This window comes from Ranitomeya imitator, chromosome 2, assembly GCF_032444005.1.
Source record: "Ranitomeya imitator isolate aRanImi1 chromosome 2, aRanImi1.pri, whole genome shotgun sequence".
Taxonomy (NCBI): domain Eukaryota; kingdom Metazoa; phylum Chordata; class Amphibia; order Anura; family Dendrobatidae; genus Ranitomeya; species Ranitomeya imitator.
The window spans coordinates 509,080,611-509,094,444 of record NC_091283.1 but is presented as its reverse complement, the minus strand read 5'-3'; positions in this window follow the sequence as shown (position 1 = coordinate 509,094,444).

Genomic DNA, 13,834 nt, shown 5'->3' with positions numbered 1-13,834 from the left:
AGATTGTGGAAATTTTTGTATTATCTGCTGTGGATATTTTTGGAAGGGTTTTAATACTGACCGCTTAGTATTCTGTCCTATCCTTTCCTATTTAGCTAGAGTGGCCTCTTTTGCTAAATCCTGTTTTCTGCCTGCGTGTGTCTTTCCTCTACTACTCACAGTCAATATTCGTGGGGGGTTGCCTATCCTTTGGGGTTCTGCTCTGAGCCAAGGTAGAATTCCTATTTCCATCTATAGGGGTATTTAGTCCTCCAGCTGTGTCGAGGTGTCTAGGATTTGTTAGGCACACCCCACGGCTACTTCTAGTTGCGGTGTTAGTTTAGGATTTGCAGTCAGTATAGTTTCCACCTACTCCAGAGAAAGTTTCATGCGGCTCCAAGGTCACCGGATCATAACAGGCACCCATCCAGACCATACAAACTAAGGGACCGCTAGAAGTCTTGATGATCGACTATCTCCTCGTGGGACACTCGGCCCGGGGCCTGCAATACTGTTTGGTGATGACCGATCATTTCTCTAAGTTCGCAGTAGTCACTCCGACTAGAGATCAGACTGCTGAATCGGTGGCGTGAGACATCTGTCAAGACTTCATCCAGGTGTATGGGTGCCCAAAGCGCATCCACTCCGACCAAGGCGCATGTTTCCAAGGTAAGGTGATGGAAGAATTGTATCGTATGTATGGCATCGAGCGGTCCCGGACCACCCCTTACCACCCTCAAGGCAACGGAGCTTGTGAATGCTTCAACCGAACCTTACTTCAAATGCTGAGAACGTTGGAGGAGGATAAGAAGACGTGTTGGCCAGACTATCTGCTGGAATTGGTCTGGACCTACAACAATCGGGTTCACTCCACCACGGGTTGTACCCCCTATCTACTGTTGTTTGGAAGAGCTGGACGAGAGATCATTGAGCTGAATTTGGAACAGCCAGAGGAGCTGATGGAGCGAACTGTCACCTCATGGGTGAAAGAGCATCGGCAACGATTGCAAATGATACGGCAGTTGGCGGGTCAGCAGCTGCAAGAAAAAGAACATACGGGCCGCAAACCGACTCAAGAGTTACCGCTCCAACCTGGATACCGAGTATTAGTCAGAGAGAAATGGCGCAAGGGAAAACTAAGTGAGGGATGGGAAGTACAGCCGTACAAAGTTATCGAGCGAGTGTATGCTAATGGCCCTGTCTGCAAGGTACAGATTGAGACTGGGGCATCCGCCCCTAGAGTACTTCACAGAAATATGCTGCGGCCTTGCCGGTCTGAAGTCTGTTCTACGTCATTGTCGCCTGAAGGCGCTACTCCACTTCCTGAATCTGTCATGCCTGATGGTGAAATCGATGATGTGTGGTGGACCATCCCTGACACATTAGGGGGTCCTCAGCCGCACAGAGACGGTAATCCCATGGATGTACCAGTACCACCATGCGAGGATGAGACCAGACAAGAGCTCACAATGTCTCCTGCAACAAGTGTTCCTCTGGAAGATAGTCAAGCCTTGCCTGACAGCCAAGAGCTTCGGAGATCCCAGAGGTCTAATGCAGGGGTTCCACCAGTCCGATATGTAGAACAGTTTGCTCTGTCTGTTTTTACACCTTTGTTGCCTCCTCCATAGGTGCTGTTTCCGCATTGCACGTTCCTCCATTACACTTTGACCCTGATGCTGTGATGGCCGAGGACGACCATCATTAAGAAGGGAGGCATGTAAGAGGGTGGTGCTGTTATGGACAGTAAGGAACACACTGTCACTTTTAAGAGGCTGCACCCCCTTGTCTGGCGTGATGGAATGTTCTGCTTCTCCCCTGCAATAATCGTTATAATGAACTAGTCTGTGCAGAGTGCAGGTGTGGAGCTGGAGCAGCGTGTGTGAGCGGAGGCTGCTGCAGAGAGGACTTTTGTGCTGATAGCTGAAAGAGAGAACTGTGTCCTGATATAGCTGCAAGAGAGCCACAAAGATACAGAGAAAGGGATTTACAGTTTCCAGGAGCATCCCTAGGATCCAGAAGCAAGGAGAAGACCACGTTTCACAGAGCTGACAGAAAGTCGTGTGCACCACCGTATTAGACTGCTGGGGGCCCCCCTGGGACTGGACCTGATTCTCCAACATCACTATGAGTTTGTTCCTGTTTGGTGCACCTGTTAGGGCCTAGTGTAGGCTTCAATAGTCAGTACACGGGGGCCGTGTGGCCTGCTTAGTAAAGACCAGGGAGGTTATACGTAGAGTAGCATCATCACTTGTTTATTGTTTACATTTGCTTGTTAGACATATTTTGAGTCTGCAATAGTTGTAGCACCGTGCTGTTTTACGGAAAAGTTAAAGTTCATAACTCTTGTAAATTGTCTGTTGCCATTGTATACCCCTGTTTGCATCTTCCTCATTCCCTTCATTCCTTGCCCTCCAATAAATCTACCCTTTGTTGTTTGCACCTCATCTTGTGTACTGTAGCCTTCCTGCACCGTGGTGGTCCCCCGGCCATCACTTCACATGTGCACTATTGCGATCGCATAACGCGATCTTTAAAAGGCACTAGCATTGGTGCAGTCTGTTTAAGGCATGCGTTGAACGGACTGAACCAACGCAATATGAACCTGGCCTTAGGGCTCAATCTGACACTCGTGAATTTTCTCAGACACAAAATACAGAACGATTTTCATCAACTTTTGGTAATTTTTTCTTTTCAGTTTTTACCGGCAGAATTTCATAATTTTCTTTACATGTGAGACGTTCTCAAACTTCTCCTGTCAACAAACATGAAAATCACGTAGCACTTGGATGACAACTAAGTGGTGTCCAATATTTTTCACTGACACAGACTAGCATTGGCGAGTTTGATTCAGGAGTCGAATCAAAATCGGACATGTCTCTGTTTTGCTGCAGACCTATTTGTCCACAAAAACCCCACCCCGCAAACAGGTGAATAGCTCCATAGACTATAATGGGTGCGTGTTACATAGTTAGGCCGGGGTCAGACCTAACGTATAAAAATATAGTTCTTTTTTTACAGGCCTAATACGCAGAAGTGTTCCCTGAACAGTGAATAAGTTATCCATTGGCAAGGTGTGGCTGCGTATTTAGCGCATGTATTCCTCCGTATGTCATCCGTATAGCGTTTTTTTCTCACAACCTTCCAAAATGGATATTTAACGGTTTTGAGGCCTGAAATTAATTTAAATCATCAGCAGCAACCCTATTTATTGTCTCTACAACAGGTGGCAGTCTCCAATCTGGCCATTTTGTTGCTGTGCTTGTGTTGGTGTATTGGTGGTTTGTTGGCAACATGTCAGACCTACTTCATTTCACCCCAATTGAGCGTGTCTTATTCAACTGGGTTTTGTCATGCCTCTGTGTGCTCAGAATTGATGAGGGCACATAAGACAGGGATTAGACTCTGGTGGAACATGAGGAGTCTAGAAGAGTATTTGAAATTAGGTTTGATACCTCGTGGTTTGATGGTATCCATATTTCCAGCTTGGGAACCCTCAGGATCATTTAAACAGATTTGGGAACAGGGTCTTACACGCTGTTCAAATATACTTATCAACCTATTATTGGAGCATGACAGAGACCTGTTTACGGCGACCAAGACCTCCATTAAAGAATTGGAAACCAAATTGAACACATTTGAAGGGACACAGGTGCATACCTTCAAGACCACACTTAAAGAGACCTTGGACAAATATGAGGTAGAGGTGACGAGCAGGAAGCGTAAAAAACTTCTTAGGGACAGGACTGATTTTGAGAAAATTGCAGTGTATAGATGGACGCACAGGGGTAACCCACGCCGTACTAGAACCTATGGCCATGGTTCCGTGACAGCAGCTACAATATCCACCTCTCTACCTCGTGGTGAAGAAAGCTCTAGTGATGATTTTTTATCTTCCACCGGAAGCGAGGTAGACCACGGACCAGGCGTGGGAGGAGACGGAGGGGGAACAAGAAAACACATAACGCACTACAGGGACCACAATCCGACTTACCCCCACAAATACTCAACCAGACGGAAATAAATCAAGCCTCCTCCCCCCCTGATACGGAACAGACCTCTGGAGCCTCTACATCTACCCTCCAGGTAATAAATCTTTCTAAATATGAACTTACTGCTGTGGAACTTGCTGTCCTGAAGAGGGGTTTAACTTTTGCTCCCACACATACGGCCGACAAATTTACTTTAGTTAAGGACCTCTATTTGTTTTGTAGGAACCTCACATTTCAGGTTATCTACAAAAAAACGGATATTCTACAATCAATACCTGAGGATGAGCGCCAAGCCTTTCAAGATCTACTAGCCCTACTGGAGGAGAACGAATCAGGGTGTACCAGAAGAAAGTTCCCTGGCAGAAATAGATCCCTTAAAACGCCTTCCTTTTCCTTGGTACCCGCAATCAAGATATTCTTTGAGCTGGTGAAACGAGACATTCTGGCAATGCCAACACAGGTGGGTAGATCCTCTAACCTTAATCTTGCCGAAAAACGGGCCTTGCGGGACTTACAAAGCAACAAGGAATTTGTGATTAAAGAGGCGGATAAGGGGAGCAACGTTGTGCTGTGGTCAATTGAAGCATATTTAGAGGAGGCCAATAGACAGCTCACTAACCCCAGATGCTATCAAAAATTACCTTCAGATCCCACGGCAGATTTGACTCTTTACTCTGCAGGATGCTAAGTTTCGGCATTATCTCGCCCCAAGAGAAAAAATATTTATGGGTGGAACATCCGGTCACGGCAACATTTTATATGTTGCCGAAGATACATAAAGACGAGAAGAAACCACCAGGAAGGCCGATTGTTTCTAGCATTGGGAGTATCTGCGAGCGGTCAAGTGAGTATTTGGACTTCTTCTTCCAGCCAATAGTCACGGCCTTGCCCTCCTTTATAAGGGATTCTGCCCATTTTATTGAGGTCTGTGGACGGATAGAACTGCCGGGAGAATTCTACCTGGTAACTTGTGATGTGGAGTCTTTGTACTCCAACATCAAGCATAGTGATGGCCTGCATGCGGTTACTTTTTGCCTAGACAAACTGTCACACTCGGATCGGGGGCATGATTCTTTTCTGTTGGATCTGCTGAAATTTGTTCTTCATCACAACTATTTTTTGTTTGACAGAACATTTTATTTACAGACAGCTCGGAGTGGCAATGGGGGCGAAATGTGCACCAACCTACGCAAACATCTTCTTAGGTTGGTGGGAGGAGGTGTTTGTGTACCCATCCCTGGCATATCAACATCATGTCCGGAATTGGCATCGCTATATCGATGACTTATTCTTTATTTGGTCGGGCAGCAGGGAGGGTTGTACTGATTTCATCCACAGCCTCAATTCCAACCCCCATAATATCTTTTTAACCCACTCTATTTCCAACAGTTCGACTAGCTTTCTGGATCTGAGAATTTTCGTACAAGGGAACAAGTTGGCCACGGACCTTTTCCGGAAGCCCACTGCTACTAACGCTCTTTTGGAGTTCAACAGTTTTCACCCTTGGCACACGAAGGTGGGCGTCCCGACGGGACAATTTTTACGCATTAGACGTAATTGCACTCGGGATCAAGACTTTCTGATGCGAGCTCGGGATCTGACGGACCACTTCAGACAGAGGAGTTATCCCAAACGAGTGGTTGCCACGGCTTTCCAGCGAGCAAGACAACATGATCAGGCCTCACTTTTGATTCCTGTGGGTCGTTCCCGAGAATCGCAGACGGACTATAATGACAGCTGGGGGCAAGTAAGACACATCCTCACTAGACATTGGCCAATCTTGCAAACAGATATGCAAACCACACAAGTCATCAGCAATAGGCCGTTATTGACATCTAGAAGAGCCCCGAATCTGAGGCAGTTGTTGACCAGGAGCCATTTTTCTAGGCCCACGGTCAAACTTAATAGGGGTATTGTCCTCAAGGGATCATTCCCCTGTGGGGAATGTAATGTCTGCCCCTTTATGACGCCTACCCGGGACATATTTACACACCCCACGAACTCCAGCAGACATGCGTTAAAGGCTTACATCCACTGCAGGAGCAGAAATGTTATTTATGTGCTAATTTGCCCTTGTAATATGATCTATGTAGGGCAAACATCCCAAGAACTACGTAAGAGGTTTCAAAAACACGTATCAACCATACGCCTGGCGGCTACGGACCAAGGCAAAGGTAAAATCTTGACTCCTGTGGCGGCGCATTTCTTGCTGAAACATAGGGGTTCGCCCATTGATTTGCAAGTTGTGGGGTTACAGAGGGTTTCCTGTGGCGAAAGGGGTGGCAATATATGTAACTATCTCTTGCGTGCTGAGTCCAGGTGGATTTTCGATCTTCAGGCGGTCGCACCCATGGGCCTAAATGAGGAATTGCTCTTCACGGGGTTCCTAGGATAGTTGGCGCGTAGATTCATTGGGGTATTTTTAGTTTCTGGGACGTCTGATTTGGTTCCCTTCGGATTTGGTGCCCATATCTAATTTTGCATTTGTCTCCATTCAGGAAGGCTGAGGACGCACCCAAAAGGGTGATGATCATCCCTGGAAATTGGGATATGGATATTACAAGCTTACTGTGGGGACCAACATGGATGCAGAGGTCTTTGACATATTGGATAATGAAGTGGACCCTGGAGGGTGGATGTGCGGTATGCCATTATGGCAAATGGAAGGACATCTTATGCAGAAGAGATTTTGCTCTCACAGCTATAATGCGGATTCTATGGCAAATTCCTATTATGGACCATGGGCTCGGATGCGCATTTGAGATTGGCAAGTCGGAAGGGGCTTGTGATGAAGAGTGCTTTCTCTCGTATAGATCTGGATGGTGTCGGCCTCATCGACTATGGGACTATAAGCTGGGGACCGGAAACGTCTACATAGCGGCATTGAGAGAATACTCGTACATATACTTACGGACTCAAGGGACATCAGTCTGTTTATATTTATATTTATATATGTGTGTGTTTTTTGCCTGATATTGTTATATACTGTATATGGTTGCTGTATAGGTGTTTACGTGCACTTATACCTGTGCACTTGCCAACAATAATAATATTCCTTTCTCCCTTTCAGGTTTTCTGGGTGGCTTTATATGCCCTGTCTTTTTGTGTCCTTTGGCGGTTTTGCCTTTAATTACTAGTATATGTCTATGATTGTGATATCTCCCGGTATTCTGCGGGTGGATATCTTGTGCCTCTGTGTCTTGCTGCAACATGCTCACTCTGCCCTCTTTTTACCTGTTGTGTTTTTTTTAATTTTTTTATTCCCCTCCCTTCCCCCCTCTCTGGCTTTTTGGTCCTTATCCCACCCCCTCTGCTCTGTGTCCCATGACGTGTCCATCTAGCCGGCCTCGCTAGCTTAGTCCGGTCCTCGGGCTTTATTCCATTTCTCTTTGCCCTGTGTCCTATGACGTGTCCATCTAGCCGGCTGGCACGGCGCGTGCGCAACGTGGTGATATCGGATACCGCGGTTTGCGCGTGTGCATGTGACCCTTTGGACGCTCTAGGATTGCCGTTCATTATGATTGTGTTCCTGTCGTCATGGCGTCGCCGGCGTCTTCCGGCTTTTACCTCTCTCTCTCTCTCCCACACCGGTATGCAATTTACCTTATTGGATTTATTATTTAAGCACACACTGTTGCACCTTTAGTTTCACTTCCCCTGACGAAGCTGCGGAGGCAGCGATACGCGTGGGGTGCGCTCCCACCTTATCCTTCTCCTACCTCAGGGCCATTTTGGGGCTGTTATGTTCCCTGGCTCTATGTGGATTTAACCATTGTGGTGCTCTGTGCCCTTTGACATTGCTGCATCTCCATATACCAGAATTGACGCAGGACAGGTTGTATCCACAGCTGTTATATAGCATGCTATCACATTCCAATCTCAGGACCATGTATTGCATGGATGTTTCATTTTTTGGTTATTAGCAGTGGATACTGACATATTGTGGTCGAGTCCTTTGCGGCCTGTATGGGCACATTTTTGCAGGAGAGCATATGTGACTAGGTGCATCTAGGGTAGGATATTACTGTTTTCCTATTGTATTATGGGATTGTCATTTATTGTGGGATATGGTGGGTATAGGGATTTGTACATTTGTTTTTAAATGTTTTTAACATGTTTTTTGAGGTGTTTAATAAAGGGGTTTTGCTTTATGGTATTACCGATTGTCTCTATATTTTGGGTTGTGCATACTATTTTTAGTCTACCCTTTCTCTTTTCGTTTGTCCTGTTCTATTTATAGACTAAGTATTGCACCCCTTGATGGTGACTGTGACATTATATATTGGTGCGCCCCTTTCTATCTTTACTCTTATGCCTCTTTGGCCAGTCATACCTAGTGATAGTGGATCCGAGGAGGAGGAGGAGACGAATGTGGGTCCATCTTCTTTTGAGCCAACACCTCACTAAAGGCCATTTTCACCGTCTCTATGCATCTCGGCAGACACATCCCGACAAGTTTTTCCAACATTGTCGCATGACCCTTGCCACCTTTGATATTTTGTTGGAGACAGTGTGCCCTGGGATAACCTTTCAGGACATCAGGATGCGTAAATGTATATCTGCAGAGGAGCGTCTTCTCCTTACTTTACGGTATGTATTCCTCCTCCTTACATACTCTATGTTGATGATGTGTATCTAATAAATATGTTAGTTATGCTTAGCAGCTGATGCTAATTTATTATTAATATATGTCAAAACTCTACTAATTAGTACTAAGAATATGTTATTAATGTTAAATTCACATAGCCAGTGTTAATTTTTTAAGGTACTACTAGCCTGGCTTGTTCGTTCCACACAGTACTTGTGGTCTATAGGAATGTTCTAAATCATTCAAACATTTTAAGTTTTTTTTTCTGCTTTCAGCTTCCTGACAACTGGACTTTTGTATGCTGCACTACATCTTGAATTTTTGATTGGGAGGTCTAGAATCTCAGGCATAGTCCAGTCTACCTGTTCTGAAATCTGGTCCAGACTTCATCAACTGGTCATGCCTGTGCCCAAGATGGAACACTGGTTATAATTTGTGACACCTCGGGGTGCTACTCCCTGGCAAGAGCATGCTGTCTCTATGTTGTAAGATTAAATTTTTGTGTATATAAATATCCTTTTTTCAGTTACCGTATGTTGTTGTGTGTGTTCATTTTATTTATTTAATAGATTTTTTTTATTAAATTTTGTAAGTTGTATTAATTATTGTAAGAAGAGACAAAAATTGTTTTTTTTTTAATTTTTTATAACACCAAAACAAAATTTTTAGAAAGTCAAACCATATTAAACTCATATGGCTTTTGTGGCCATAGAAATTTGGCCATATCCAATTTTAACATGTACTTAACATAAGCAGAAAAACAACTTACTTTGCAACAGCAAAATACAATAGAAAAACTAAATTAAAGATTTTGATAACTTGGGGGAGGTGATTGCGGCAGTCCAGACTCTCTCTCTTGCTGGCTTTGTTGGCCAAATTGTCCTTCACCCTGTGTGGGTGCATAATCTTGGCCATGCTGTATGTTTTGGCCATGGTCAGAATACTGAGTTGCAAAGTGACCATATGGAAATTGTAGATGAGACTCCTGGGGATTGTGGAACCCATGTGACTCATACACCCCCCCAGCCCCCAACAGTGTCGGACTGGGGTGACAAGGGCCCACCAATAACATTAACTTTGGGGGGGCCCACTTTTCACCTGCATGCAAATATTATACTACCTTCATTCACAAATTTACCTATATCTCTATATAATAATAAACTGGGTAGCGTGGTTAATGAATGATGAGATGCTGCTTTTTTCTGTACAGAGTGAATCAAGTGATTTATGCCAAGTAGTGCCCATACAGTGGGGTTGGGGGCCCAGATCTACACAGGGGCTCACCATGGGATGCATTATAATATATGGAGGCCTATGGGGGTTACATTATATGATATGGAGGACTAGGGGCGGTGCATTATACTACATGGATGACTATGGGCTGTGCATTATACTACATGGATGACTATGGGTTGTGCATTATATCATATGAAGGATATGAGTTGTGTATTATACTAATGTGGAGAACTATGGCCTGTGCATTATATATGGAGGTGCATTATACTATTTGGCAGAATATGGACTATGCATTATACTTTATGAAGGACTATGGGGTGCATTATATTACAAGGAGGATTATGCGGAGCATTGTACTATGAGAAGGACTATGGGCTGTGCATTATACTATATGGAGGACTATGGAGGGCATTATATATGGAGGACTATGGAGGGTGCATTATATTATATGATTACTATGGGGTGCATTATACTATATGGAGGACTATGGGATACATTATACTGTATGGAGGACCATGGGGGTGCATAATATTAGATGGAGGTCTATGGGCTGTACATTATACCATATGGAGGACTATGGGCTGTGCATTATATATGGTGGACTATGGGGGGTACATAAATTATATTAAGGACTATGGGGTGCATTATATTATATGGAAGACTATTGAGTGCATTATACTATATTGAGGACCATGAGGTTCATTATATATATGGATGACTGTCAGATGCATGATACTATATGGAGAACTATGGGGGGGGGGTGCATTATACTAAATGAAGGACTATGGGGTGCATTATACTGCTATATAGAGGACTATGTGGGTGCATTATAATATATGGAGGACTATGGGATGCATTATACTATATGGAGGCCTATGGGGGTTACATTATACTATATGGTGGACTATAGTTGGTGCATTATACTACTGTATATGAAGGGCAATGGGGTGCATTATACTATATGGAGGACTATAGGCTGTGAATTATATTATATGGAGGACTATGGGAAATACATTATACTTCTGCCATGGTGCCCCATCACTTCTATGTACGCAACTGGTGAGTATAATGGTTTATTTTTTTCTATGCAATAAAGATCAGCAGCACAACGGGGGACATATACTAGGATGGGGAACATATATACCAAGATAGAGCCCAGGATAAGCGACATATACTAGGATGAGGAACATAAATACCAGGATGGAGGGAATATATATATATATATATATATATATATATATATATATATATATATATACAGCTCTGACACAAATTAAGAGACCACTGCAAAATGTTCAGTTTTTCAGATTTTTCTCTTTATAGGTATATTTTTGAGTAAAATGTAAATTGTTCTTTTATTCTATAAACATCTGACATCATGTCTACGAATTTCCAAGCAATAAATTTTGTATTTTTTTTTCTGAAAAGGAGAAATGGTCTAAATTTAAAAAAACAAACAAAAAAAACAGTGCATTCAGACCTCAAATAATGCAAAGAAAACAATTTTATATTGATTTCGAAACAACAATACTAATGTTTTAACTCACGAAGAGAAGAGAAAGACGTGCACTCTTGCTTTATGGTGGTGCTGACTGGACGTGGAAATGCAGCGCCCCAGAGACCTGGTCGTTGCAGTAATGTCGCTCTGCCACTAAGGGAAGTGATGGTACGTCTGATGGCACTAAACGAGTTCATCTGACCAGGTATCACCAGCACACATTACACTTCACACTCCGGCCACTAGGGGGAGCAAAAGGTTCTATTTATTAGGCCAGGGGTGTCAAACTGCATTCCTCGAGGGCTGAAAACAGGTCATGTTTTCAGGATTTCCTTGTACTGCACAGGTGATAATTTAATCACCTACACAAATAATGAGTTGGTGATTAAATTATCACCTGTGCAGTACAAGGAAATCCTGAAAAGATGACCTGTTTGCAGCCCTCGAGGAATGCAGTTTGACACCCCTGTATTAGGCCACTCCTCACACTGGTAAAACTAGGGGTTGGATAGGAAGTTAGAGAGAAGCTGACTGGGTTTTGTCCAGGCAACATCCCGTGGCAAGGGGTGTTGCGGGGGAAGATTCAGGAGGGTCCCTGTCACGCGTGGGAACCTGGCAGGTACCTAGCGACAAGAACAGAATGAAACAGAACCGCGCCTGCACTACCTTGCGGCGGTATCCTTAGAAAGGATACGAAGCAAAGGATATTGTGGACAGTGAGAAACGAGATCAAGCACAAAGGAGAGCCAGTAAGAGTCGTGCCCGGAGAACGGCAACATCCTACTGAGGCGCGTAGCCAGTGCCCGGAACACCGAGGAAGTAACTGACTTTATGCCTTACTTCAAATACCGCAGGACAGTTAATTATAGGTTGGCTGTCTACCTTACATCACCTAAGCAGACATAGGGAGCAACGCGTGGAGAGGGGCATCTCTAGGGTCCCGGAAGAGCTCCGAGCCTACCCGTCAAACGGGTGTGTCCTAGCCATAACAAACCTGGGGGACGGAGAATAGAAAGAACTAGAAAGAACTGGAACGAACGAGAATAGAAGTTGTGAGGACTATCCCGAATGCTCAGCAGGGAAGCACTACAACACACAGGCGCTAGTGGTAGGCAACGATTTCCACCTGCAAAGGGAACTCTGGATGTGCCTTCGGACCGGCCGGTCTCAGACAGCCCTGTTAACTGTGCTCTGGATTGAGGATCCTGAAGTCACCAGTAAAGAGGTATAGAGACTGCAACCCTGTGTCCTCACATCATCACCACCTACACTATTCGGAAGCCCTGGGGACTCACTTAACCTGTGGGAAGGTAAACCATCTAGCTGCCATCACATCACCCCAGTGGACCCCAAGCAGCGTCGGTCACCCTGACCGAATACCACAGGTGGCGTCACAAAACCTTGACAGACTCGTATCACCTTTCATTGGACGCCCCCTTAGCAGGGTCACGGACCGGGTCCAGCCACCGTGACATCCCCAGAACTGAGCCAGCAGAGGACCGGTACTGAGTAACCCGCGGCCCTGCGTTTGGGGGCACTCCAGAAATATTCCACCAAAATGTAGTCCCCCCCCAAAAAAACAGTCGCACTCAAAGTTCCTTTAGATTGCAAAGAATGTGGCTTTTTTATTTTCAAAACACCAAAATTAAACGATTCACCGCAGCGGTATAAGGTAACTTTTCAACCCCCTGGGTCTTTATCAACGGGACTCCAGTACTCCACATGGGAACATGTCCTCTCCTTGTTTCTTTACTATGAGTAAGGTTTGATAAAGACCCAGTGGGTCGAAACGTTACCTTATACCACTGTGGTGAATCGTTTAATTTTGGTGTTTTGAAAATAAAAAAGCCACATTCGTTGCAATCTAAAAGAACTTTGAGTGCAACTTAACTCAGAAAGAGTTCAGAAATCAATATTTTGCGGAATAACCATGATTTTTTTAATCACAGCTTTCATGTGTCTTGGCATGCTTTCCACCAGTCTTTCACACTGCTTCAGGTGCAAAAATGTAAGCAGCTCTATTTTGTTTGATGGCTTGTGACTATCCATCATCCTCTTGATTACATTCCAAAGGTTTTCAATGGGGTTCTGGTCTGGAGATTGGACTGCCCATGACAGGGTTTTGATGTGGTGGTCTCTTAATTTTTGCCAGAGCTGTATATACCAGGATGAGGGACATATCAGGATGGAGGCCATATACAGGTGCATCTCACAAAATTAGAATATCAAAAAGTTAATTTATTTCAGCTCTTCAATACAAAGAGTGAAACTCATATATTATCAAGAGTCATTACAAATACAGTGATCAATTTATGTTATTTCTGTTTATTTCTGTTAATATTGATGATTATGGCTTACAGCCAATGAAAACCCCAAAATCATTATCTCAGTAAATTAGAATACTTTATAACACCAGCTTGAAAAATGATTTTAAAATCCAAAATATTGGCCTACTGAAATGTATGTTCAGTAAATGCACTCAATACTTGGTCGGGGCTCCTTTGGCATCAATTACTGCATCAATGCAATGTGGCAAGGAGGCGA